Below are 27387 nucleotides of genomic sequence, written 5' to 3' on the forward strand. Positions count from 1 at the left end.
TACCTCATTATACTGTGAACTCCTGGAGGGAAGGGAAAGGAAAGGAAATACTGTCTTTTGTATTTTTGTTTTTTTAGCACCAGTGTTTAACATAATATCTGGAACATAGGAGATATTTATTGATTGACTGACTGAACAATGGAATGACCAATCATAATTCCAAGGAACCAATGATGACACAAGCTATCCACCTTTTCAAAGAAAGTTGATGTGCTTATGATGCAGAATGAGGTATATTTTCAGACACTGGTTTTGATAGACTATTTGTCATAAGTTTTTTTTTCTTTTAAATTGAGGGTAGGTGGGAGAGAAAGAAAATAAATGTTAATAGATTTTTTTTAATTTGAAAGGGAGTTATGTGTTGAATTTACTACATACTAGAAAAATAAGCTTTATGTTGTAGAGATTCATAAATTCATGGACAATCCTCTTCTCTTCTACATCATATATGGAAATGCTCATTTTGGGGTTGCTTAAATTTTTAAAAAGGATTAAGATCTACAGAATATTGGACCAAATGAAGAGAAAAAGGAATTACAGATTTCCTACAACCTTATGGCTACTCCAATAACTGCAGAAATCCAATACACTAAACAAGGCAGCCAGGTGACATAGTGAATAGAATCCTGGACTTAGAGTCAAGAAGACCTCAGTTTGAATCCTGCCTTGGACACTTACTGACTGTGTGATGCTGGGCAAGTCACTTAATCTCTTCCAAACTTAATTTACCCCATTTGTAAAATGGCTGTAATAAAAGCACCTCTATCTCATAGAATAGTTAGAAAGATCTAATGCATAACATGTGTAAAACATATTGTAAATCTTAAAGTGACCAGTACACAGTAGGTGCTTAATAAGTGCTTAATTACTGGGGAGAGGGAACTAGCTATTATGGGGCAATAGAATGAGAAAATACAAATTAAAAAAAGACTTAATGCAGGACATAGTACTTGAATCACATCTTGAAGGAAACAAGGAATTCTTAGAGGCAGATTTAAGGAAGGAATGAATTTCAAGCTTTGGAGATGGCCAATGCAAAGGTATAGAAATAGGAAATGGAGTGTTGAATGAAAGGAAGGCTGAATTGGCTATACTGTAGAGGGCTAGCAGAAGAATTTATATCATGAAATTGGAAGACTAATGAGACCAATGTCAAGAATTCATTCTTATATAGGCCAACGAGCTTTGATCTCTTTCACCATAATTTCAGCTAGTTACCCTGCAAATGTCCATAATTGGTCTCCCATGAGAATATGGATTAATCAGAACAAATCTATCCTCAATATTGCATATTCCAAAGGGGCAGTGTTGCATGACCTCTGTGTGTTAATGAAGTACCATATTTGTGCACCTTTCATCTAATACTCAGTTCTTAGCATGGCCTTGTTCAGGACCTTGGACATGGCAGACAATAAATATTTGTTGGATTGAGTTGCACTGAACTGAGGTGAAATGAATGTGAAAGATCACTAAGATAGTGTCTTAAGAAGTGCCATGTACACTGTAGGCATTCAATAAATATTTCTTAAGTAATCAATATTTCATATCTGAAAGAAAATGTGAATGTTCCATGAAGCCAAAGAATTTAGTCCCAATCTATGTGTCCATTTTGCCTTAAATTCTGGGACTCTGTATATGGGGAAGGAAGGAAAGAAATAAGGAAGGAAGGAAGAAAGGAAGGGAGGGAGAGAGGGAAGGAGGGAGGGAGAGATGAAAGGAGAGAGGGAGGGAGGAATGAGGAAGAAAGCTAGGGAGGAAAGGAGGGAGAGAGGGAAGGAGAAAGAAAACACTGAAAGCAAGTTACTAACCTCGGAAACTTTTTTTTTTTGGCTAAAAATATTTCAGGTGAAACATTTCAGCAAAAGCTGGCAAGGAATGTCAAGGTATTGTAATATAACAAATGCCCCAAGGCTATAGGCACCTCAAGTCATTTCTGAGACTTTTTAGCATTTCTACTTGCATATCTAGAACTAACCACATACCCCCTGCAGAGTCAAACCACCAAGCGAATACTCAACTGAACCAAATATAGTGAGTGTCTGGGGTATGGTAAGGTCATTTTACAGTAAAAAAGATGCTGGAGGTGGGAAGAAGGGTTAATGAGATCTCCCACCTGGGTTAGCTTTTGCTGAATTATACTATTTTTAAAAAGGTCAATCATTAGCATTAGCATTTTTCTTTTACTTTGAAGTTGCATTCACCAAACTTACTGAGTCTGGACAATGTTTTTCAAACATAGAAAAATTTAAGTGAAGCTATTCAGCCAAAGCTACCAACACTCATGGCTTCCTAATTAGGAGATTGTATGACCTTGGATTAATTCTTTTCCTTTCCCCTCAGTTTTCTGAACTTGTAAAGTGAAAGGTGAAAGAAATTGATTAGATGATCTATTCCTCTTTTAACAAGCCTAAAATCACATTAACATTTTTTGGGGAGTGGGTTATAGTTTTGATTAATGTTAAACTTATGGCTAGGTGGTGCAGAGTAATTAGGTGGCACAGTGGATTAAGTACCAGGTCTACAGTCAAGAAGATTCATCTTCCTGAGTTCAAATCTGGTTGTGTGACTGTACAAGTCATTTAACTCCCTTTACTTCAGTTTTCTCATTTGTAAAATGAGCTGAAGAAAACAATAGCAAGCTATCTCAGTGTTTTAGCCAAGAAATCCCAAATAGGGACAGGAAGAGTTGGACACAACAGCTTGAAGTCTACTACTACCCCTGTCTTTTTTTTTTTCCTATGAAGAAATTGCTGTTTAGCCAAATTTCCTCTTCATCTTATACTTGTGACTTTCGTGTTTTTGAACCCGTGTAACATATTGCATTATTCCATATTAGACCTCATCTAATAAGAGTTGACTAGAAGTTCCAATCCACCAACTCTGTCATCTAATGTATTAAATCTCCTTCCTTTCTCTGTTTTATTTATACATTTGATTATCTTGCTGTCTATGCCTTTATTCAAATCACAAATAAAAATACTTAACAGCTTAGGACTAAGTCCATATTTTGGAAGCCATTCCATAGTTGGCTACATCCAAACTATACCTAAAAATCTTTATTGATCTGACCAATATAACCCATAGAATAATGGTTCTGTATGATCAGTTAAGAGTGGTTATACTCTTATGTCATTATTCACTTCAGGCTATGAGACCAATTTAGAGATTAAAAGGTCACCTAATCTAGCTCCTTTATTTTATGGATGAAACAAATGAGGCTGAGAAAAGGGAAGTGACATATAAGATTAAAAGGGTGATAAATAACAGTCCTTCTCCAATTCATTTTACAGATGAGGAAGCTGAGGCAAATAGAAATAAGGGACTTGCTCAGGATCACACAGGTATTAAGTGCCTGAGGTCTGATTTTGACTCAGTTTCTCTTGACTTCAGACTAGGTGCTCTATCCATTGTACCACCTAGATGCCCTAAACATCAGCAACAAAAATAGCAGTCTCAGAATTTGAACCCAGGTCCTCTGACTTCAAATTCAATGTTATTTTAACTGTGTCATATTTTAATCAATGTAATTGTTACTGTTGAACCAAGTCAAAGTGCCAAGAAAAATTTAAAAACTTTACCAGTACTGGCCTTCAGAGGAATTACAATGTAGAAGAAAATTCTGGTGCTAATTTGTCATTTCCTGACTCTTTCCCCCCTTTTTGATATCTTGAAAATCCTGGTAAGCTGCATTAGCTGTCAAAGTGATTTTCTTGAAGCCCAAATTCTACCATGTCCCCCTTTTATTCAATAGAACTCCAATAACTTTAACTTTTAGGATCAAATGTAAAATCTCCCGTTGGATGTCCAAAGCTCTCTATAACCTATCCCTATTCCCCTCCTCCAGGAACTCTTCTTATACCTTATACCTCCTGTAGCTGTTTCTTGAACAAGACCCTTATCTCTTGATTCTGGGCACTGTCTCTGGCTGCCCCTCAACTCCAGAATGCTCTTCCTTCTCAGCTCTGTCTCCTGGCTGCCTTAACTTTTATTAAATCCCTGCTAAAGTCCCACCTACTACAAGACTTTCCTAATTTCCCTACTTCTGGTGCCTTATCTAGCTTGTTGGTTCATGGTTCTTCTATGTTCTCCCTTTCCTCCATTAGATCATAAACTCCTTGAGGGCAGGGACTGCTTTTTCCCCCTTTATTTTTATCCCTAGTGCTTAGCATAGGGTTTGGCACAGAGTAAATGTTTAATAATGTTTATTCATTGACTGCACTAGATGGATTCAACTGTGGTAAGGATGGCGAGTCATTTGTTATTTTTTAAAAAATTGTTTGTGTTCTCCAAGAGGGCCATAATGTCACAGAGGTGATGCTATGACATGCAAGTGAATTGGATTTAACTGAGAGAGAGCTTTGCAAGATCACCTGCTTCACTTTCCCTTCCAGAGCCATCTGGGTTCAGTGACCAGGTATACATCTTGAAAAGTGGAGATGGCCCTAAATGCAATGGAGTTAGCCTTTTTAAACTAAGGTCTTTGGTAGGTCTCAGTATGACTAAAGTAACATCCATTTAGTGATTAAGGCTAAGTAGGCAAAAAAGTCTCTTTCACCTAGTAAAAATAAATAAATATTTGCCAACAGATTATATGATGATCAGCAATGACAGACTTAGTTCTCAGCAATACAGTGAACCAAGACAATTTCTTATACACTGGGGATGAAAAAAAACTATCTGCATCCAGAAAGAGAAGTATGAAGACTGAATGTGGATCAAAGCTTTTTTTTCTCATGGCTTTTTCCCTTTTGGTGTGATTTTTTTTTGCATAATTTGACATTTATAGAAATATGTTTAAAAGCATTGTACATGTATAATCTGTATCAGATTGCTTGCTGTCTTTGGGAGGAGGAAGACAAGAGAGGGAGGGGAAAAACTGGAATACAAAGTATTACAAAAATGAGCACCATCTTTACATGGATCTGGAAAATAAAATACTATTGAGAGGGGAAAAAAAGTCACTGGAGTTCAATGAAAAGGAATAAAGGTTATAAATGAGCAACTTTTCCAAGAAAAGTTCTTACTTTTTTTTGACTTTGTGGGACTAGAGGGTTATCCAGAGTCCCAGCCTCTGTGGTTTTAGTGATGAAATGTTACTTCTCTAAATGAGACTATATAAGATATCAGGGGACCTTTGGACCCTGGGAAGCTAACTCATGCCACATTCCAGTATCATTTACCACTCTCTGACTTCCCTTTTTAACTTTCCTAAGACACAGAATGATTTGAGATATTTTTGGTTGCCCTACTAACACAAACCCTAGTATATGTAAATGTATGCAATGTCTTTTAGTAATGCAATTTCATCTCATTAGTCTGTTTTAATTGTTTTAAGAATAAGAATTGTTAAAGAATTGTTTTAAAAATAAATTTCTTTGTGATTTGTTATCAGTAAATGTTTGATGTATATACCTATTTTATATGCATTTATAACTGGAGTTATGTAAAAATTTCTTGGACACAAAGGGTCATGAATGGAAAAAGACCTGGTGTACAGCACAGAGAAGTTAAGTGAATTGGTCAAAGATACACAGTAAGTATTTTTAAAATGAGATCTAAATCTGCCTTTTCTAGGCAACAAGGCCAATGCTGTGAGTACTATAGCATGCTGCAGCTATAAATATTTTTAAACATATGTGGAATTTTTAAAACTTTTTTTTTTACTTCCTTGAGTTCTGTGTCCAATAATGGGAATTGCTGGATCAAAGGTATGAACTTAAAATTTTTTTTTCAAAAACTGGTTGGACCAATTCACATCTCTACTGAAATTATACATGTGTCTGACTTCCTGCAGTACTGCTCGCTTTGGCTTTTTCTATCTTTTATCCTCTTTGACAATTTGGCCCATTTTTTTCCAGTCTTTTAAATTTGGGTTACTATTTCAGAGTTATTGTGTTACTGGGTTCAGTAATTTGTAGACAAGGTATTTCAATCTTCTATGCCTACCTGAGAACACCCGAGTAACTCATTACTGGTCCCTTACTTTTCTTCCATGTATGGCTCCTATGTATAGCCATGTATGGTTTTCTGGCTAACTCTTGCAACATAAACACAACCAATGAGCTGATAATGTGCTCTCATTCCTTTATGGCTCATATTTTACAGGTTGGGTGGGCAAGATTAGTTTGAATTTCATTTGTTGCCATTGTCCTTTTAGATCTATGGGAAGATTTAAAATTAGCTCAAAAAAGAATCTCCTAAAAATACAGAAAAGTTCTAATTGTCCTCATAGACCAGAATGCCCAGAATCTGAGCTACCCGAATTCTGAGATATCGAGGACTGTGATCCAAACATGGTGGTCTGAGCTTCTCAGAGAACTTCTTGCTAATGGTTTGAAGTGTTTTCCCCCCTGATATGATTCTCAATTGTATTGCTTCTTTTCGAAAACCAGATGTTCATAGTCTTTGCTATGAACTAACTGATCGTATCTATTGGGAAATGGTTTTTTAATATTATTATATATGATACCTTGGTTTGAATTCTAGCTTGATTATGTGACCCTTGGTAACTCACTTTACTTTTTGGGAGCCTATTTCCTCTGAAAAAATAGTAAGTGGGTTAGTCTATCTGATTTATTACTTTCTTTCTGGCTCTAAATCCTGTAACCCTATGAATTACAAAGGAAGATGTGATTAGTGCTGAAGAGAGGCACAAAGTATTATGAAAAATTGGAAGAGAGAAAAATTTCACTGGAGAGAGGATGGGTATGTCAGGAAGTTTTCATCATCGAAGTGATGTTGGGTCTTGAAGTAAAGAAGGAAGGGTTTTGAACTGATAGAGATGGACATATGAAAGAGCCCATCCTAGAAGCAAAGGTGCAGAGACAGGAGACAAGAGAACCAAAATGGGGGACAATCAATAATTTAGTTTCTCTTGAATATAAAACATGCAAAGGGGTTTACAAAGATATTAGACAGGAGCAATAGATTATGACGTTCTCACTAGAACATAAGCCCCATGAGAATGAGTTTTAAAATTTATTACAGTTTGTATCCCCAGTACCAAGCACAGTACCTGTGCTTTCACTTGAAAGTTCCCTAATACCACTGAAAATACAGTGCTAGTTTCTTATCCCCTAATACAGTCATTTAGCAGCTTTGGTAAAAGTGGAAGATGGGAGAGATACATTGGGTGATCAAAATGAGGCTTTGGGAGTTCTTGTATTTCAATTATTCATGCTACCCAGTCTCTATACAATTACACATTGTCTCTAAGAGACTGCTCACATCTTATCTTTTAATCTAATTATGATTTCATCTTTTTGGACCCTGGAGATACCAAATTTGATACCATTTAACAGAAGCAACTAGAGAATATGGTTGGAGGAGAAAGACCCTTTCCTAGCCAGGATTTATTTAATCAACCCTTTTGACTCATTGGAACAGAGCTTCTAGGACCTGAGTCACCCCATATGTTCTCCCACAGACTTCTGTCCTCACCCGCCTCTTCCCTCAAAAGTACAAAGGTCACCACCTGTTTAAACAAAAGAATAAGCAGAGAACTTTCTCCTCCACAGGTTTGCTGATCCATAGTAGCCATTCTTGATGGGTGACAAAGCCCAAAAGACTTTAATTCTATTACAAATATAAAAGTTTCTGCTCTTCCTCTTTAGAGACTGTTGTGTTACTTAATTGTCTTAATTGAGAAAATATTCCTTATGTCTGATTGGATTCTCATGAGATGGAAAACAACTGATAATATTAGACTGGAAGCTTATTGAGGGCAGGGATTTCACTTTGACTGACTATACATATATACATATAAACTACATATAGATATGGTATATCTCTCATACTTGCAGTACATAGACACACTAAAATATACACATATTATGTGTACACATATATAGGTACATAAATTAGAAGTTAGAAAGCTTGGATTTTAGTTCTTACTATTAACCATGTTACAAATTTATACAATTTGTACATTTCTCTAGATATTTAAGTCTATAAAATGGGCACAGCAAAATTAGTCGTAGGTACCTTTTAAGATATGTTTCAAATAAGATAATAAATGTGAAAACATTCAAGTGATATAGAAGTGGCTGCTATTTTTGTTACAATCATCATCATCATCATCATCATCATCATCATCATTGCTTTAGATTGCAGGGTAGTGATCACTCAAAGAATACTTCTTCACCATAAGTTTTCTAGAGCAATGAAATCATAAAATAGTGGAGGAAAAAAAAAGTTCTAGTTAAGGTTTGGCCTAAACTAAATATAAGGAAGTGAGAGACAGGGTGGGGTGGAAAACAAGCTACAGCCAGAAAGACAGAGATTCAGGCCCCATTTCTGATACATATTGGCCATGTGATCCTGGGCTAGTCATTTAAATCTCTTAAGTGCCCTAGTCAACTTTGGAAGACTTATAGAAAGTGTTTTCTTACTGGAACATCCCTAAATCAAGGAAAACAAAGGTCTAGATTTTTTTAAACATGTAATTACTTTTTGCTTCTTCTTAATTAAAGTCTTTAATATATCTCAAAATCATACAAGATAGCTTTTGAATATTAAAAATCTAAACATTTTCCCATTATTTCAAAAATAATATTTTGAAATATTTGTGTCTACTATAACTTTTAAGTAATATTTTTTACTGGAGATGTAATAGAATGATAATTAACTAACATTTTCTGAAATAATATATTTTTCTTTAATTATGTCACCCATTGCTTTAGTTAATATTGTAGTTATGATATGAACAATGGAATTATAAGTTCCTTCATCATATCATAAGCCATTATTTCTATTAACACATCTTAAGACAGCATTAGCCTTTTTTTTCTTTTTTTTTTTTTTTTTTTGCATTCAGGTCATACTGCTGGCTTGTAAAGAGTTTGTAGCTCTATAGTCTAAGTTTCCACCCAACATTTTAGTGTAAAGCTAGGTCACCCTCATCCGGTACTTGTATGGCTGATTTAAAAAAAAAAAAAAATATATATATATATATATATATATATATATATATATATTCCTTCTTGACCTATAAAAACATTTTAGTATGTTTTGTTAGTAACATACAATAATTATATGTTATTTTAAATAATGATACCACTAACACCTACAAACCTACCAAATTAATAATTAATATTGCTAAACATTAAAGTACAATTATTTTTATACCTCATTTCCTCAAGGCCAGAGATCCTGTTCTACTTATTTTTACATCTTCTACAATGACTATTACAAAGGCTTGCCTTTATAGGAACTCAATCAAGATTGAATTCAATGAAACAAAAGCTATGCATTAATTCCAGTTAAATTTCTTTTTTTCCCCAATTTTTGAAAACATTTAAAATTAAAGTTTTAACTTCTAAATTCTATCCCTCCTTCTCTGAGATGGTAAGCAATCAGATATAAGTTATACATATGCAATTATGTAAAACATTTCCATATTAGTCATTTCATATGACTCAAATATAAGAAAAAAATGAAAAAAGAAAGTGAAAAATAGCATGCTTCAGACTGTATTTAATCATATCAGTTCTTTCTCTTGAGGTGGATAGTTATACTTCATCATTAGTCCTTTTTATTGTAATAGCTTTTTATTTACAAAAATTTTACAAAATACAAAATTTTTCAACATTGACCCTTACAAAACCTTCTGTTCCAACTTTTCCCCTCCTTCTCTCCACCCCCTTCCCTAGATGGCAGGTAGTCCCATACATGTTAAAAATGTTACAGTATACATCATTAGTCCTTTAGAATTGTTTTAGATCATTGAATTGCTGAGAACAGCTAAATCATTCACAGTTCTTCATAGTACAATGTTACTATTATTGTGAACAGCATTCTCCTAGTTCTGTTCACTTCACTTTCCATCAGTTCATGTAAGTCTATCCAGGTTTTTCTGAAATCAATCTGCATGTCATTTTTTATAGCACAATACTATTCCATTACAATCATACATCATAGTTTATTTAGACATTCCCCATTCAATTAAATTTCATTATGTTTTAGTTCACTGTTCAAGCTTATCAAAATCTTTTTGAATTTGAAATATAAATTTTAGCATATTTACTATCCAATATGTCAAAATGGAAAATTTATGAATTTAGTATCAGAGGGGCAAATCACAGTTCTTTTAATCTCTCTGGACCTTAGTTCCTAAACATTAAAATGGGAGGTCTATATGACCTGTAAGGAGTCTTCTAAATCTATAATCTAATTATTATCCAATCATTTCATTACTTGTGAATTAGAGCTCACGCCTTCTATGCTTTCATCCAAGTTAATGATAATGGGATAATAGGATGAGAACTGGCCCTACAGAATATCCTTATTAAATATATTGTCACTGGCCACATTTCTTCATCTTAACAAGCTGGAAGGGATTTTAGAGATCATCTGTTTCAATACACGGACTTACAGATGCTAAAATCAGAATTTATCAAGACATAGTGGCTTCTTCACACATACATGAGTTACAGAAAAGAAGCATGAGATCTTAGGTGTCTGGGATCCTAGAAGTTAAAACTTTAATTTTAAATGTTTACTAGGGTTAGCCAGATGGATATAAAACTGGGAATGGAGTTAAAAAGGCTCATTTTCATGAGTTCAAATCCAGCTTTATTAACTATGGGACCCTAGGCAAGTCAGTTAATCCTGTTTGTCTCACTTTCTTCCCCTGTAAAATGAAATGGAAATGTTAAAAACACTCCAACAACTTTGCCAAGCAAACCCAAATGGGGTTAAGAAGAGTCAGATGTGATAGTTTGTTTTTTGGTTTTTTTTTAAGGAACTTACTATTGTAAGAGCCTTAGACAAATATCAATGAAAAAATACATGATGTATTCCTCTCATCTACTAAAACTGTGATCTTATTGATAAGGGGAATTTACATTCTCATTTAAGTACTTCAAGTTCCAGTTCACATAACCACACCAATATAGCTCTTTAAATGGACCACTAACTAACAGGATAGAAGTTGAAGGTTTCTGAGAATCTTGAAACTTTAACATTATTCTACTCTTCTACCAGTGATTTTTTAAAAGCAAAATCCAACATTTTGAGTATTATTTCACTATAATTGTGTCATCAAGCACAAGAAATCACAGGTAGCATAGTTCAACCATAAATGACCCTTGAGTGCATGTGAGTAACCCCATTTCTATTTTATCTTCTTTCTATCTTTCAATCTTTATCAACATGAGCAAAACCAATAGGCAAACAATCCATTCTGACTCCCTAGAATGTTCACCTGTTTAAAATATTGAATTTTGGGCATCTTGCAATGCAAAGATTAGTTTGAATTTTAAAGTATTTTCTTCATTTATTGACTTTTTTTTTTTAAAGAAGTATAGTAAGATTCAAAAGGAGATCACTAAGTTCAATAGACAAGCACCAACTCTCACCATAGAGTGCCATATGCCTGACTGAGGCTAATTGAAGTCTCTAATAACAGGGACTATAGAAGCAGGACAAAACATGGGAATTATCAGGAGTGGAGAGAAGACTCAGAGTGGGGGCTATTGAAAAGGAAACTCACAGTGAGTTATAGTGGGACCAGAGCTCAGATCCATGTGGCAACTAACAAACAAACAGAAAACACAGCAGAAGGACCAGCGTGTGGGTGTGTAGTATGACACAGATCTCTTCCTGGAAGCAGACAGAATGGGCCATGTCAGAGACTGGCCTTGAAGGGACACTTTGTCTTACTCTAAATAGCTGTCTGACTTCCCTTGGATCTGGAATTAAAGAATCCTGAGATCACAGGATCAGAATATGAAGAGCTAGAAGGGACAGAACTTACAGATTATCTTGTCTAATCAAACTGAGGTCCAGAAAGGTTAGCTATTTGCCCAAGATCACACAAGGTGCAAGTAAATAGAGCTGGGATATGAATTCAGATTTTCCAACTCCAAACCCAGTATTTTTTCCATTAAAGACATTATCTGTGGCAGAATATAGACCCTTCCCCTCCTCCAGATGAAATCATTCTGGGAACAGAACTCTTAGAAATATGGGGGAAGAGAACCCTAGTGTTATTAGCAATGAATAATAAATGAGTAAAACATGAACTAAAATTATAATCATTACACTTAAGGTTGCTATGTAGAATGTGATTTATATTTTAATATATACTCCTACCTACCTTAGAAAATTGTTATGAGGATCAGATAAAATAATGTGTATTACATTAGTTATTAGTACGGTACTGTAACACAGTGCCAGATAGAAGATTAAGGACGTTCTCTTTCCATTTTTGCTTGATCTGGACTCATTCAAAGATATAGAATCAATATGGTGCTCAGGTACATTAATGTGGCAGAAATGGACAAAACAACAATTTCTCTTGCCTGACTTCCAATACTTTTTTTGTTTGTTTGTTTTGTAACATTTTCTAAAATTGTTTATTTTTAAAAGAATATTCCTTTTAATCTTTATTTCCTACCTCTATTTCCCTTTTACCCTTAAACTATGCTGGCAACATGTGTTCTCCTTGAGGATTTCTACATGAAGTATAATAGCTTTCTCAGAGAGTCTTGGTCAATATGAAACCCCTTGTAAATCAAGGAGTCTCCCCATGTCACTATCATTGACATCCCCACCATTTGTGTAGGAATCCATTGCACCATTGTATATGAAGATCCAGTGACAAACTCTCTGTCCAGAACTATTAGGTTCTGTAGAGTGACTATCTTTCTGTTCTAATTTCATCTCACTTCTTATCCTTCCTGATTACTTGACACCAATAGATACTGGTGTGTTGTTGTGTTTGCTGAGGAAATTGGGGTTAAATGACTTGCCCAGGGTCACATAGCCAGGAAGTGTTAAATGTCTAAGGTCAAATTTGAACTCAGGTCCTCCTGATTCAGGGCTGGTGCTCTATCCACTGCACCACCTAGCTGCCCCAGCTGTGTTTTTTTAAACTACATATATATATTTTTTTCTATTGCTATTATTTGTGTGAACAAAATGTTATCATAGGAAACTATGTCATGAAGTTGGTTATGTTGTGATGTGCCCATGAATAATAGTGAATAATATATTCATTTCTTTATAAAATGTGTTATGCTTGTTCTCTTCTAGACAAATATAGTGTATCAGTTAATTTATTTTACATATACTCCTTTCTCTGAAGCAGAAAGAAAACTACCTTATTTAATGATAAAAAAGTTAGGTGAGAGACTGTCATTGGCTATTGACTATATTTCATCAAAACAACTAAAACGTTTAGTCATCAATTAAACTGATATTTAGTATACATATATAAATCTTAGATTGACAACATGGTGTAGTAAAAAAAGGCAATAGATTAATAATCAGAGGAATTTGATTAATAATCAAATTCCAGCTCTTAGTCTGAGTTTTCTCACATATAGAATGAAGGGATTGAAGCAATGATTTTTAAAGAACCTCGCAACTTTAAAGCCTATAGGCTGAAAGCTCATAAAAGGCAAAACCAATCCTCTCTTGGTCCCTATAATATTCAAGAAATAGTATTGATGAGTAGGTACTTAGTCAGATAATGTTGGGAAAAAAAACTAATAAACTACTTTTGGTTGCTTTATCTTGTAGACTACAACATCTAATTTATAATAGCATGTCCTTCCTCACCTCAAAATATTGCCTAAGATTCCTAGCAATTTTTGAATCTAACTAGTGTGTATGAACAAATAGCTTAGTAGAGCTGTAACTACCTACTTTTCATAAAATTATGTAACCATACTACTTGTTTTGGATTAATTAGTAAATGTAAATTTAGTTGGTAGTAACCAGTCATATAATTTAATTCCCTCTTCTCCCAGCACAGAAACATTTCTAATCTGATTTGCCTTTGCTTCATTCCAGTTTATCTCTGACCACAAACAATAGTCATTGCCTGATCTTTTTTTCCCTTTTAAGGGTTTTAGTAGAATATAAATCCTGAGGGAGCAAGAACTAGCCTAACTTAGTACCTGAAACACAGCAGGCATTTAATATTTGTTGAACTGAATCCTCTTGGTTTCATAGACTTAGTTCTATAGTAGAAAGAACTTCAGAGACCATCTGGTCTAGTCTGTTGAACTGAATCCTCTTGAGTTCACAGACTCACAGTTCTACAGTTGAAAAGACTTCAGACACTGTCTGGTTTAATTTTCTCATTTTAGAGATGAAGAAACTGAGGCCCCAGGAATTTTAATGTCTTGCCCAAGGTCACCCAAATATAAACAACAGAAATGAGATTTGAATTCTGACTCCTCTGACTTGCTAGTCAAGGCTTTTCCTCCCTACCATATTATAGTTATACTCTCAATTTTCTAACAACTTAGCTCCTCAAACCTTCACGTCTCTTTAAAGTGATATATAATACGTATTTTTTTTTAAATTTAAAAGTGAGTTAAAATTTATTAAAAACAATAACAGCATTCCTTGTAGTCTCTGTTCTCTGGCATTCTATCTCTACATTACACACCAATTTTTCTTCTACTTCAGCACCATCCTAACAACATCTTTTAAATTCCAGGATTGCTAGCTCCAGTTTGGAAGACACCATTCTAAACCACAGAGCTCCTTTATTTCACTACCTGCCAAGCCAGATCTTTGCATCCAGGAATCCCAGATGGACTAAATTGTGGCAATCTAAAGGTCTATCAATATGCTTTTCTTGGTTGGTATTGCTAAGGGTTTTCAGGAAAATAATAGGCCAAATTATAAAATAAACGGACTTGATACTATGGGGCAATCAATCTATCTATTTTATTTATCTATTTAAATGTATTTATTTTCAGTTCTAAATGCTCTCCTTTCCTACACTCCCTCCCTTACCCATTGAAAAGATAAGAAATATGAAACCTGTTATATATGAACCAATTTAAAGGGTTTTCTGAAAGAAATATTTATCCGTCTCCCCGCTTCTGACAAATACTCATTTAAAAATTTCCATACTTAAAGAATAAAGGTTCCCACAAAGAATATTGGGCAATCTTGAGCCTTTTCCCATTTACTATCACAACTGAAATCAGTTTGTTAATTCAATGAGCACTAAACAATCTGAAGGGCCTTCATAACCCTACTCTTTTTGTGATGTCATTAATTTCTCATTAACATCATTTCTGTTGCCAAGCAAACTCAAGTTTATATACTACTTTTGAAGGAATCGTGCCAGCTTGTTTAAAAACACACACACACAAAACAAACAAAAAAACCTAAAGACCAATCCTTTTGAGTACAAAGTAACAACCATAGAAGAACAGCCAATCCTTGAGAATGGGAGCACCAATGCTCCCTAATTTCATTGATACAGATCTCCCGGTCAGGAAATTCCCTCTACCAATGTAGATTTGCATCTACTCTGGAATCCAGACATTCTGAGAGTTTCTTAAGGGCATTGAGAAGTTAAATGATTAGTCCAGAGTCACCTGACCCATATTTCTTAAGAACTCAAGCCTTCTTGACTAGAGGCCAGTTCTCCATAAAATGTATTTGGCTGCTTCTTTGAGTACCATATTCCTTTTCAATTTTTGTTTTTTTAAAAAATGAATTACTCCATTAGGGAAGGCAAAACATACACAAATAGTAAAAATGAAAGCAGACTCACCGTTTGCAGATGCACTGACTTCCACAGTATGTCATTATCTTTTGAAATGAAACTCAAGTCTAGAAATTTACTAATAGGTGCATAGTTGACTGGTTTTCTCCTCCCCTCACCCTTCCCCCTCCTCTCCCTTTAGAAAAATCTTAGTACTTCAGATGGAACATGAGCTCCTCGAATAGGAGACATCCTCATAAAAACAAAAAACAAAAAAAAAGTGAGTATTTGCCTGAAGATATACATGATGGAGAAGCATGCTGACTAGGCATGTAAGGAATAAAACTATAGAACACATCAAACATCCATCCGTATCCTGCAAATGTGTTAATATCTCATATTAGTCATGTCAGTCTCATAACAGCCCCTTTTAAAGGAATTTTTATGGCTTATATCAGAAATAATAATTAGATTATCAAACCAATTTGTCAGGGGAAAAGAGAAAGCACTCAATAACTTAACAATCAAATTCAGGAATAAAATTCTAGCTCTCTCGCCACTCAACAGCATCATCAACAAGCACTTCAGAAGAATTGCTGAATTGTAGCTCCAATACTTTGGGTCTAACTGAACAAAAATCACTTAATCTTTCTGATTCTCAACTTTCCATATGCATAAAATGGCCAGGATATAGATTTGACGTGATATATTTTAACATGTATAATATATATTGGATTGCTTGCCATCTGGGGGAAGGACTGAGGGGAAGGAGGGGAAAATCTGAAACACAAGGCTATGCAAGGGCCAATGTTGAAAAATTATCCATGCATATGTTTTGAAAATAAAAAGCTTTAAAAAATAGATTTGATGTGAGTACATTTGATGTAAGTAATAACAATGGCAAAAATAATGAATATTTAAAGCATTTAGTATTTGCCAGGTGTTATGCTAAATACTTTATAAATCATATTTCATTTGATTCTCACAAAACCATAAGAATTTAGATGCCATTATTATCCTCATTTTACAGTTGAGGAAACTGAGGCAAGGGTGAAGTGGTTTGTCTAAGATCACACAGCTATTAAGGGTCTAAGGCTGAATTTGAACTCAGTTTTCTGGACTCCCATGCTCTATCCACTGAATCACCTAGCTCCCTCTAATGCACATTATATAAAGGTGATCTGTTATCACCTCCCAAAATGCAAGCTTTACAAAAAATACCAGTCAGGTGTTATCATGATTGCAAAGAAAGTTACAATGTAATGGGAACATGTGACATAAAATAAATCAGAGACATGTAGACAGCATACAAACCATGAATAATATAAGCATAATTTACACACTGGCAGCAAGACCAGCCTGTGGAAGTGACAAGAGCACTGGGCCTATAGTCAGGAAACCTGAGTTCAAATCCAGCCTCAGACATCAACCAGTTGTGGGACCCTGGACAAATCATTTAACCTTTCTGCCTTTATTTCCTCAACTGTAATATCAAGATAATAATAGCATTTACCTCCCACAGTTGTTGTAAGGATCAAAATTAAATCAGTTTGCAAAATGTGACTTACACATCACAGGGGCTTTTAAAATACTTGCTTTTTTCTCTGTTTAACAGATTCACAGAACTGAGGGTTAATTAAGCAGTCAAGTGTTATCATAGATTTGGAGTCAAGAAGATTTGAGTTCTCACCTTGCCTGAGATGATTACTAGTCAAGTCATATAACTTTCCTCAGCCTCAGTTTTCTCATCTGTAAAAAGGATGATAATATCTAATTCACAGGGTTGTGAGGATCAGTTAAAATTTTACACACAAATACATATATGTCTATATATTTATGTCACATATATGCATATATCATGTCTATAGATCCATATATTTATGTACACATATATGTATAGATATATGACATCTAGATATGATATATATAATATCTATATAATATATCCATGTCATATTATATTTCACATATCATGTGATCATGCATCTATATAGAAATATATTTATAAACATGTATGCAAATCTAGATTCTATGTTATATATGTCCTATGGACAGGTACATTGCTTTTGTATTCACAGTGCGTCTATTAAGCACTTAATAAATGCTGCTTGAATTGAATTGGACCCCAAATCTCAAAATTGGGTATAACCAAAATCTCATGATAATTATGGTACAAAGCAATGAGTTTAGCAATTGTTACTTTTTTTGTAGGCCTCTTGTCTAAGGGAAAAAGGGTAGATAGTTCTAGTTGAAGCCCTTGACCTTCCAGATCATACAAGCATGAATGTCACCTGATTACAATTACAGACATCCATCTATAACCTGAATATTTCCTGACAAAGAAAGTGGAGTCTTGTACAATTCACAATTAGCCAACAGATTAATCAATCACAAATTTGAAAGGAATTTGAAAATCCATTTTCATTTAACAAGTGATAGAAACAGGACCATATCATTGGTGTGAATATGCCTTCGGGGCTAATGGGGGGACAATCTTATTTGCAGAGATATTTTAATATTCAACTTGAATTCCTGATTTTACACATACTCAAAAATTCCTTCCCTATGCAATCTGAATTTCTCAGATCTTATCTCTGATTTTTCTCAAGACAACTCAGCTCAAAAAATTTCTAGTAACTTCCCATTTCCTAAAGGAAAAAAAAAATCTTAGTCTGTCATTTAAAATTTCCCATAATCTGTCTCACCTACATTTCCACTTATTTTCCATGACTTCTTTTCACCCACTCTATATGTCAGTCAACTGGGCCTACTAGTTATATCCCAAATCTAACAAGACATCTTCCATTTTTCCTCTGGCTTTCTATACACTATGTCTGGAATACACTTCCTCCTCAATGCTGTCTCTTAAAAATCTCTAATTTCCTTCGAGGCTGTATTCAGATGTCACCTTTTATGAGAACTCTCTGATTTTCCCAGTTGCTAGTGCTCCATCCTTCCTCTCATGAAATTACCTTGCATTTACTTTCCATTATACTTGTCATATTTCACTTTTGCACCCTCAGAGAATGTAAGCTCCTTAAGTTCAAAGACTTGCATTTTTGTCTTCATAACTTTAATATTTTAGGACAGAGCTTTGAACATTGTTATTGTTTTTTAGTCACGTCCAACTCTTTATAATCCTCTTTTTTGGGGAGAGAATTTTTTTTTTTTAACAAAGATACTGAAGTGGTGTGCCATTTCCTTCTCTAGCTTATTTTACAAATGAGGAAAATGATGCAATAGAGTTGTGACTTAGCCAGAGTCACATAGTAAGTGTCTGAGGCTAAATTTAAATTCAGGTCTTCCTGACTCCAGATCCAGTATTCTTTCCAGTGTGCTACCACCTAGCTGCCTTGCCTCACACATAGTAAATACTTAATTAATGGCTATTGAATTGAATTAAAAAAAAACAATTCCACATTTATTCAAGATTTTGGCCTATGCAAAAGAAAAGCCTACTGGCCCTGATGTAGAAGAGAAAGGATACTATATTTATTTTCACATAAGAATTTGCACCCTTCTTTGATTTTTAAGGTCAAAATTATGAGAATTTAAAAAAAGAAGCTTAAAAGAAAATTCTAAGAACAAGGCTTACTACTATTTTCTGATGAGGTAGTTAAATATCAATAACCAGAAGACCTGAGTCATACTTTGACTTTATGATTTCATAAGCGATTTCCAAATTGTTTCCAAATTGCTCCTTCTTCCCTGCATTGTGCTGGTGTCCACTGGAAATCAGGAGGCAAGTTCCTATCCCCAAACTGGGAACCATCTTAGCAGAGCTGATAGCTTTCTTCTTAGCACAAGAGAACCAATAGTTTTAATTATTATTACTAATGACAAGTTACAAAACTATTCTTAGCCTTTCACCCAGTGAGCCACAACTCAGAAAATACACCAAAGTAGCTCAAATAACAAGAAGTACTTACTAATATCAAAGCTCTGGAAATATAAATACATGCAAAAAGAAAAGACACTTCCTAACCTGAAGGAGCTTACACTGTATTGGGGAATGTCAAGACAGCGATCAAAGAGAAGTCAGAGAGAAAAGTATAGTATCAATCATGATATTGGATATAACAGCTTTTTTTGTGGTTGTAAAAATGGAAAACCTTCATGGCCCTTACTGCTTGTCTAATGGATGAATATGGTTATAGTACATGAATGTAAATGCAATTATATGTTTATAATTAGTATGTACATAACAAATATTTAAATGTAATTGCACAGCAATAAACAATTAATATGAAGAATTCAGAGAACCACAAGAAGAGTTGTATGAACTGAAACAAAGTATACAGAATCAGGAGAACACTATACACTAGGGCTTCTTAAACTTTTTCCAGTTTTAATCTCTTTTTACCTGAGATTTTTACACAACTCTGGATATATAGGTATATAAATAAAGCATTTACTGGTAATAAATCATAAAGAAATTTATTTTAAAACAAATCTCTGATATATATATATATATATATATATATATAATATTGCCATATATTAAAGACAAAAACAAATCTGCATACTAATGAATTGGATGTGCTTTTTTACTTTTACATGAAAAATTAAATCTTGGTGAAATATTTCATACCTTTCCCCTTGCCAAATTTTTTGCAACTTTGCAACTCCTACCTTCAGTTACACAACATCATGTGGGTTGAAACCCACAGTTTGGGAAGTTTGGGTATATACTATCTCTCTAGTGGTATAAATGAAACTAATACGAAAAGGTGTAACTCTAGAATTAGAGGATCTGAGTTCAAATCCCCATTTTGATCCTTAGTATTTTTGTATAAGGGCAGCTAGGTAGCACAGTAGATAAGAGTATTAGGCTTAGGTTCAATAAAACTCATCTTTCTGAGTTCAAATCTGATTTTAAACCCTTAGCAGCTGTGTGACTCTGGACTAGTCACTTAATCCTATTTGCCTCAGTTTCATCATCTGTAAAATGAGTTGTGGAGGGAATAGCAAACCACTCCAGTATCTTGCCAAGAAAATCCCAAATGAGGGACACAATGACAGACATAACTAAGAATAATTGAATAGTAACAACTCTTTTGTGTAACATTGCATAAGTCACTGAATTTCCTTTGGACTTAATCTTCTCTTCTATAAAGTGAGGTGCTTAGACTAGTTGGCCCTTCTGGGTCCCTTTCTGGTCTAATACAATGACAAAGAGGGATCAAGCTATATGTCTATGATCTTTAAAGTCTCTTCCAGATTTAAATTTATAAACATGAAAAATAAATCTCCTTTGTATTGGTAGAGAGGTGGGAGAGTGTAAGTGTGGGATGTTGCATTCCTTGTCATATAGATTGCTAGGCCAGTTTGCTTAGTTGATTTTCTTTGTTACACGAGAAATGTCTGTGTGTGTGTGTAGGATACATTCATTGGAAAATGACCAAGAGAAGAACAAGATATTTTAGTAAACCACTAAATATATAATCTATCATATATTTAAATATAAATAGATATTTTAAAGAGTAAGTAGGTTTTTCTTTCTTCACTGTGATGATGCCAGGTGTTAAACTGGAAAATATGCTCAGGCTAAAACAGCAGAGTCAAAGGCATTAGGTACAGTATGAGACCTACCTATCAGTGCTGTGGCAGAAATATTTCTCAGAATCAGTCATTTCCTGTCAAACTGCATGTCCTGACCCTAGTTCACTGTGCTAGGAGCAATCATGTTTTCATCCTTTGCAAGAATGAGCTGCTAGAGCAAGCCCTATACTATCATCCTTTCTTTTTCAAAGCCCAGCTGCAGCTATCCAGGTTTTCTAAGAGAAGAGTCTCAAAGTTCGCTCAATGGGCTGGCTGATTGCCATCTCCTGCACAGAGTCAGAGGGAGTGGGGAAATAGGGGATTGGTTGGGGTGGAGGAGATGGAGGGGGGCTTTGCTTAAAATACTCCATTATGTGGTTTTGTGTGCCAGGAGGTGTATACACCTCTGGTCCATGGTTTATGCTGATTGGCTTCCTGTTGAGTTGGCTGTGGGACTTTTTGACCACAGTGCCTAAGGGTAACCTCCAAATTCTGTGCAGTCCCTTGGATTTATTTAATTTCCCTGAATGCCTTATTCACTTTACCTCTAATTCTCTGTGGCCTTAAAAAGTAATATGTAACATTTACATAGCACATTAAAATTTTCACACTCCTTTACAATGACTCAGTTTTAAAGTTGGAAGGGCATTTGGGGGATATTTAATTCACTCTCCCAATTCATTTTGCAGATGAGGAAACTGAGGATAAGAGAATTTGATTGATTTGTCTAGGATAGCAGAAATATGAAGTATCTGAGGTAAGCAGATGTTACTATTATCTCCATTTTATAGTTGAGAAGACTGAGACAGGTTGTCACAAGGAATGTGTATCTCTGGCACAAATTACCTAGATTTTCCCATCTGCAAGTCTAGCAATCTATGTGCTATGCCAGCCTTTTACTAACTTTTCTTTCTTCCTTTTGTAAACTATGATACTGACTTAAGTTAATGAACTCATGTCTAGGAAGATTTAGAACAAGAGTTCTTAATTTAAGTCTATAGGTAGTTTTCAGGAAGTCCCATTTGGGTGTGTGTGTGTGTGTGGAAAAGAGACAACTGGGGTTAATTAACTTATCCAGGGACACACAACTAAGAAGTATCTAAGGCTGGATTTGAACTCTTGTCATATTAACTCCATGGTTATCCTACTGCTTTACCTAGTTGCATGTCCATGATTTTTAAAAAATATTTTGACAATTGTATTACAATGTAATTGATTTTCTTTACAGTTCTATGTGTTTTGTCTTATTCATTAAAAAACATTATTCCTAGAAGGGGTCTGTAGTACCATTGTCAAAGGGGTTCATGACAACAGAATTGAACAAGATGTCAAGGGAACTCTGAAAGTACAGACTGTTTTCCAAACTCTGAGCTACAAGTCTACAATCATGGAGGTTGTTGAACTATATGCAGATGGCTGTACACAAACAGGTAGTGCAAAGGATAGACCTCTGTTCTGATGGTTGGATTTGATGCTTAAGATCCTTTCTAACTCTAAACTTTTGATCCTAAGATGCTGCAACACTTTTAAACAGTCTGTGAGATGATATCTGTATTCTCTTTAATTATTCTGCTATCTTATAATAAGGGCATCTACTGAAGTCTTCTGGTTCTTCATCATGACATTAGACATCACTTTGGTTTCTGGTGGACCATGTCAATAGCATGAAGTTTTTAGGTTTAGAGAACACTGAGCAATCCCATTCCAGTTTAATCAAATGTGTTTTTTTAAACTAATAATGAGACAAGGCAATCCTAATAGACTTGTGATGGAAAGTGCCATCCACATCCAGAGAGAGAATTATGGATGGAAACTGAATGTGGATTGAAGAATAGTATTTTCACCTTTGTTGTTGTTTGCTTGCTTTTTTTTTTTCTTTTCTCGTGTTCTTTTTTTAAAAGCTTGTTTTATTTAAGAAAAAAACAGAATTAGAAAAAAAGAAAAACAGAAAAGGAATACAAAACAAAATGAAACAAAAGAGAACATTGTCATGTGCCCAACAGAATATCAGGGATGATTCAAAATATTTAACTAGAAATTACCAGATCAAGAAAACACAAACACACACACACACACACACACACACACACATATATATATATATGTATAGATAAATAGATACACACATATATGTATATATGAAATTATATTCATCTAATTTTTCCCTTTTGATCTGATTTTTTTGCACAGCATCACAAATATGGAAATATGATAAGAAGAATTGCACATGTTTAATTTATCTAGGATAACTTGCTGTGTTGGGGAGGGGGAAGGGAAAGTTGAAAGAGAGGGAGAAAAATTTGGAGCACAAAGTTTTGCAAAGGTCAGTGTTGAAAACTATCTTTGCCTATATTTGGAAAAATCAAATAGTATAAAAAATAAAGAAAAATTCAAAGAAAAAAGTAATGACCCAGTTAGGTTATAAAGTAGATAGAGAGCCCCGGTTCTGGAGTTAGGAATATTTGAGTTCAAATTTGAACATTTACTAGCTATATGACCCTGAGAAAGTAACAGTCTGTGTCTGTCTTAATATTCTCAACTACAAAATAGGGAGTATAATAGCATCTATCTTCTGGGTTGGTGTGAGAATAAAATGAGATAATATTTACAAAATGCTTAGCATAGTGCCTGACATGTGGTAAGCACTATATAAAAACAAAATTTCCTTTCCACTAATAGTAGTCTTATTAAAAGCTTACTACATACCAAATACTGGCAATATAAATTTTAACATAGTCCCTGTCCTCCAGAAGCTTATTTTCCATTAATGGAAGAAGACATATGGAGTAAAGGGGAAAAGGAAGTACCTGGTGAAGGGTGGGGGTGGGGAAGCATGATGTAGCCCAAAAGCATAGTAGCTGGGGGAAAATGGGGAAAATACTCTGTAATCTTTCAGAATAATAAGATTTCCCACTGATAAGTTTTCGAAGGGCAGGAAGGCAAGATGGAGTCATTTTTCCTTTAAAATATTAAATGCCCATTTGATAAAAATTCCCCACCCAACTCTGCTTAAATGCTATTTTCTGCTCCAGTTAAAGCAATATATTCATCAGGGGATTGAATTAAAAATATCTATCAAGCACTTACTAGGATCTAGCATAGACCTAAGTGAGAAGGGTTGGAGACAGAAATGCAAAAAGCAAAGGCAATCACTGCCCTCAAGGACCTGATATTCTCATTAAAGAGACAATACCCAAAGGGAAGTGATGGTCAGAGAGGGGCACTTTGATAAAGTAATAGGTAGGGTTAATGGGACCCCAGAGGAGTAGATAGACATACTGAACAAAAGAGCCGGGGAAGGGCAGGAACAAGATAGAAACCATGGCAGACTTGGTTTATGATTTTGGAGGGAGAGTGATGGAGAGATTTGAGGGGGAGAGGAAAGGAAAGGTAATAGGCTAGTTAAGGTAACTAGAGAGTAGAAAATAACTAGTATTGATTAGATTTGATCTTTCTCTAATTTCTTCAGGAAGGCCTGATGATAAATAGCAGATGGCCCACCCACCCTTGATTTCAAGATCCATGGCTAGAAACTGACTTTTTCTAATCTTAACCACATTTCATAAATGCCTCTGAATGGTTTCCTTCCCTTTCTATGTCAACTGTACCCAATCTGAGAAATACATACTCCTAAGAGATATGAGAAACTAGTCAAGGGATATAGGGAATATTTGGTAAATAATTATATTAATCTATTTAAATTGATCTCTCTTATTTCTGATGTTCATATAAATAGTGAATTTTAGAATTTATTTCTTTTCATATTGAATACAAGATATGAGTAGGCTTATTGAAAATCAGTGGATACAGAAGCTTTAAAAGGTTGGAAACTCTGGTTGTAGCCTTACCAAATGATGACCACTATATCACCCACATCCCAGGTACATTTCTGCTGTAAAGGGTGTGTATCAACAATAGTGTAATGATAGCACAGAGAGAAAGGTGAAAAGGAAATAGCAAAATAGAAATACTAAACATGTCAAATTGAAAATTGCCTGCTAATAGGCCAGACAATTGAGATTTGAGCATCAAAATAGCACCAAATTACAAAGTGGTATAGCCCAATGATGATACTCAAATAGAAACAGATCCCTGCTGGCCCTATATTGATTTAGAAAACCACAAATTAACATTACCTATGTTTTATTGCATTTTCATTAATGTTCATTAATGTAAATGTTAAACATTTACAATTTACATTTTCATTTGATTCTGGCCACATGTGGACCACTGGTGAAGAGTTTAACACCTTTGCTCTCCCAGATAGTGCCATATCAGTGAAAAATATAGACTTGGATCCAAAAGGACAAAAAAGGATACAGACAAATTAGAATGTGTCCAATAAAGGTGTCATTTGATTGAGATGTCAAGGAAACTGAAGACCATGTTGTTTAAGAATTGATCTAAAAACATACGTAAGCTATATTAGATTGATTGCCATCTTGGAGAAGGGGAGAGAGGAGAGAGAAGGAGAAAAAACATGGATACCAAAATATTATAAAAGCAAGTATTGAAAACTTATAAATAACTTTTTGAAAAAAGAATGATCAAAAAAACTGGGTATGTCATCCTGGAGATGAGAAGACAGAGGGGAAATATAATGCCTGTCTTTAGTTAGATAGTTGGACTGCTGACATATGGAACAGAGATTCAATCTGTTCTTCATGTCCTCAAAAGGAAAAATGAAGAGAAATGCATATAAGTTTCAAGTTGACAGATTTCAGCATTGGGGAAAGGAAATTCTCCTAACATGCTTTTTAGCTAGTTCAGACTAGTGACTTCATTATTGTAGGAAGCCCCTCCACAAATAAAAATCAGCAACTCATTTCTTCATAACTATAAGAGATATAAAAAAGGATAAGCATTGCTCAGTCAGGCAATGGTCATTTTAAAGTTTATTTTTACAAAGCTTTTTATTTTCAAAACACATGCATAGACAGTTTTAAAAATTTACCCTTTCAAAACCTTGTGTTCCAAAATTTTTTCTCCCTCCTTTCCCCCCATCCTGTCTCCTAGAGGTTAAGTAATCCAATATATTAAACAGATCCAATCCTTCTATGCATATTTCCACCATTATCATACTGCACAAGAAAAATCAGATCAAAAAGGAAAAATGAGAAATAAAACAAAATGCAAAAGAACAACAACAAAAGAAGTGAAAATGTTATGTTGTGATCCATACTCAGTCTCCACAGTTCTCCCTCTGAGTGCAGATGGCTCTCTCTTTCACAAGATCATTGGAACTGACCTGAATCACTTTGCTATTGAAAAGAGCCACGTCCATCAGAATTGATTATAGAATAATCTTATTGTTGCCATGTAAAATGTTCTCTTAGTTCTACTCACTTCTCTTAGCATCAGTTCATGTAAGTCTCTCTAGGACTTTCTAAAATCATGCTGCTGATCATTTTTTACAGAACAATAATATTCCATAACATTCATATACCATAACTTATTCAGCCATTCTCCAACTGATGGGTATGCACTCAGTTTCTAGCTCCTTAACCACCATAAAAAATGCTACAAACATTTTTGCACATATGGAATCTTTTTGATGGACATTTATTTAGCTCTTACTTTGACAGAGGCAGTTGGGTTGATTAGTGATGGAGCACTGAGCCCAGAGTCAGGAAGACCTGAGTTCAAATCTAGCCCCAGATACTTACTAATGGATGATTCTGAGAAGGTCACTTAATATCTGTTTGCCTTAATCCACTAGAAAATGAAACGAGAAACCACTCTGCCAAGAAAACTCCATGGACAACATTGGTAACAAAAGAGTCACACGTGATTGAACAACAGCAATGAAGAAGGCACTGTACCGGGAATAGGAATTGTTGTTCATCCTTCACTTTCAAAGACCAATGGCATCACAAGTGATGTCTTGACTTGCATGTGGATTGGATTTAAGTTAGGCAGAGCTGAGTAAAGTCATCAACTTCACTCTCTTTTCCAGAGTCTTCAAAAGTCCAGCGGCAATACAAAAGTCAAAATGACTGACACCAGCCCAGGAGGCAGTGGATGACCTTTGTCTTACCAAACTCTAAGCTGCCTTCATGGCCTTTGGAAAGAATTACCTTCATCCATCCATTCCCCTGAGGGAAATCTCTATATGCTTGGGGAAGACCCCCTCTAACTCACTGAAGGGTTTGAGGTCTGGCTGTTAACCCCCATCTGAGTTAGTCCATCTGCCACAACAGTCAGTGTACTAGAATGTAATCACTGCCTATTATACAGCTTTTTGGAGACTTAGGTGAGAATTCACCCAAAGGTGGATAAGCAGAAAGATAGCCCTTGTTCTCAGGGCGCTTATGCTTTAATGGAGAAAGACAACTCGTAAAAGAGAACCAAACAGGTGGGAGAGAGAAGGGTGGTGTGTTGCGGGGCAG

At 34.9% G+C, this 27387-nt stretch overlaps 1 protein-coding gene and 1 long non-coding RNA gene across 2 annotated transcripts in view; one reads left to right on the forward strand and one right to left on the reverse strand.

The window, feature by feature from the left end:
* Positions 1-14569, forward strand: part of LOC116421544 — a 35711-nt gene extending 21142 nt beyond the window's left edge. The window contains exons 2-3 of the long non-coding RNA XR_004231948.1: positions 78-231; positions 14453-14569. This is a non-coding gene — a long non-coding RNA (uncharacterized LOC116421544). The remainder of the gene's footprint in view (positions 1-77; positions 232-14452) is intronic.
* Positions 1-27387, reverse strand: part of RASGRP1 (RAS guanyl releasing protein 1) — a 107148-nt gene that overhangs the window by 61135 nt on the left and 18626 nt on the right. The gene's annotated exons all lie outside the window — the stretch shown is intronic.

This window comes from Sarcophilus harrisii, chromosome 2 (assembly GCF_902635505.1).
Source record: "Sarcophilus harrisii chromosome 2, mSarHar1.11, whole genome shotgun sequence".
Taxonomy (NCBI): Eukaryota; Metazoa; Chordata; class Mammalia; order Dasyuromorphia; family Dasyuridae; genus Sarcophilus; species Sarcophilus harrisii.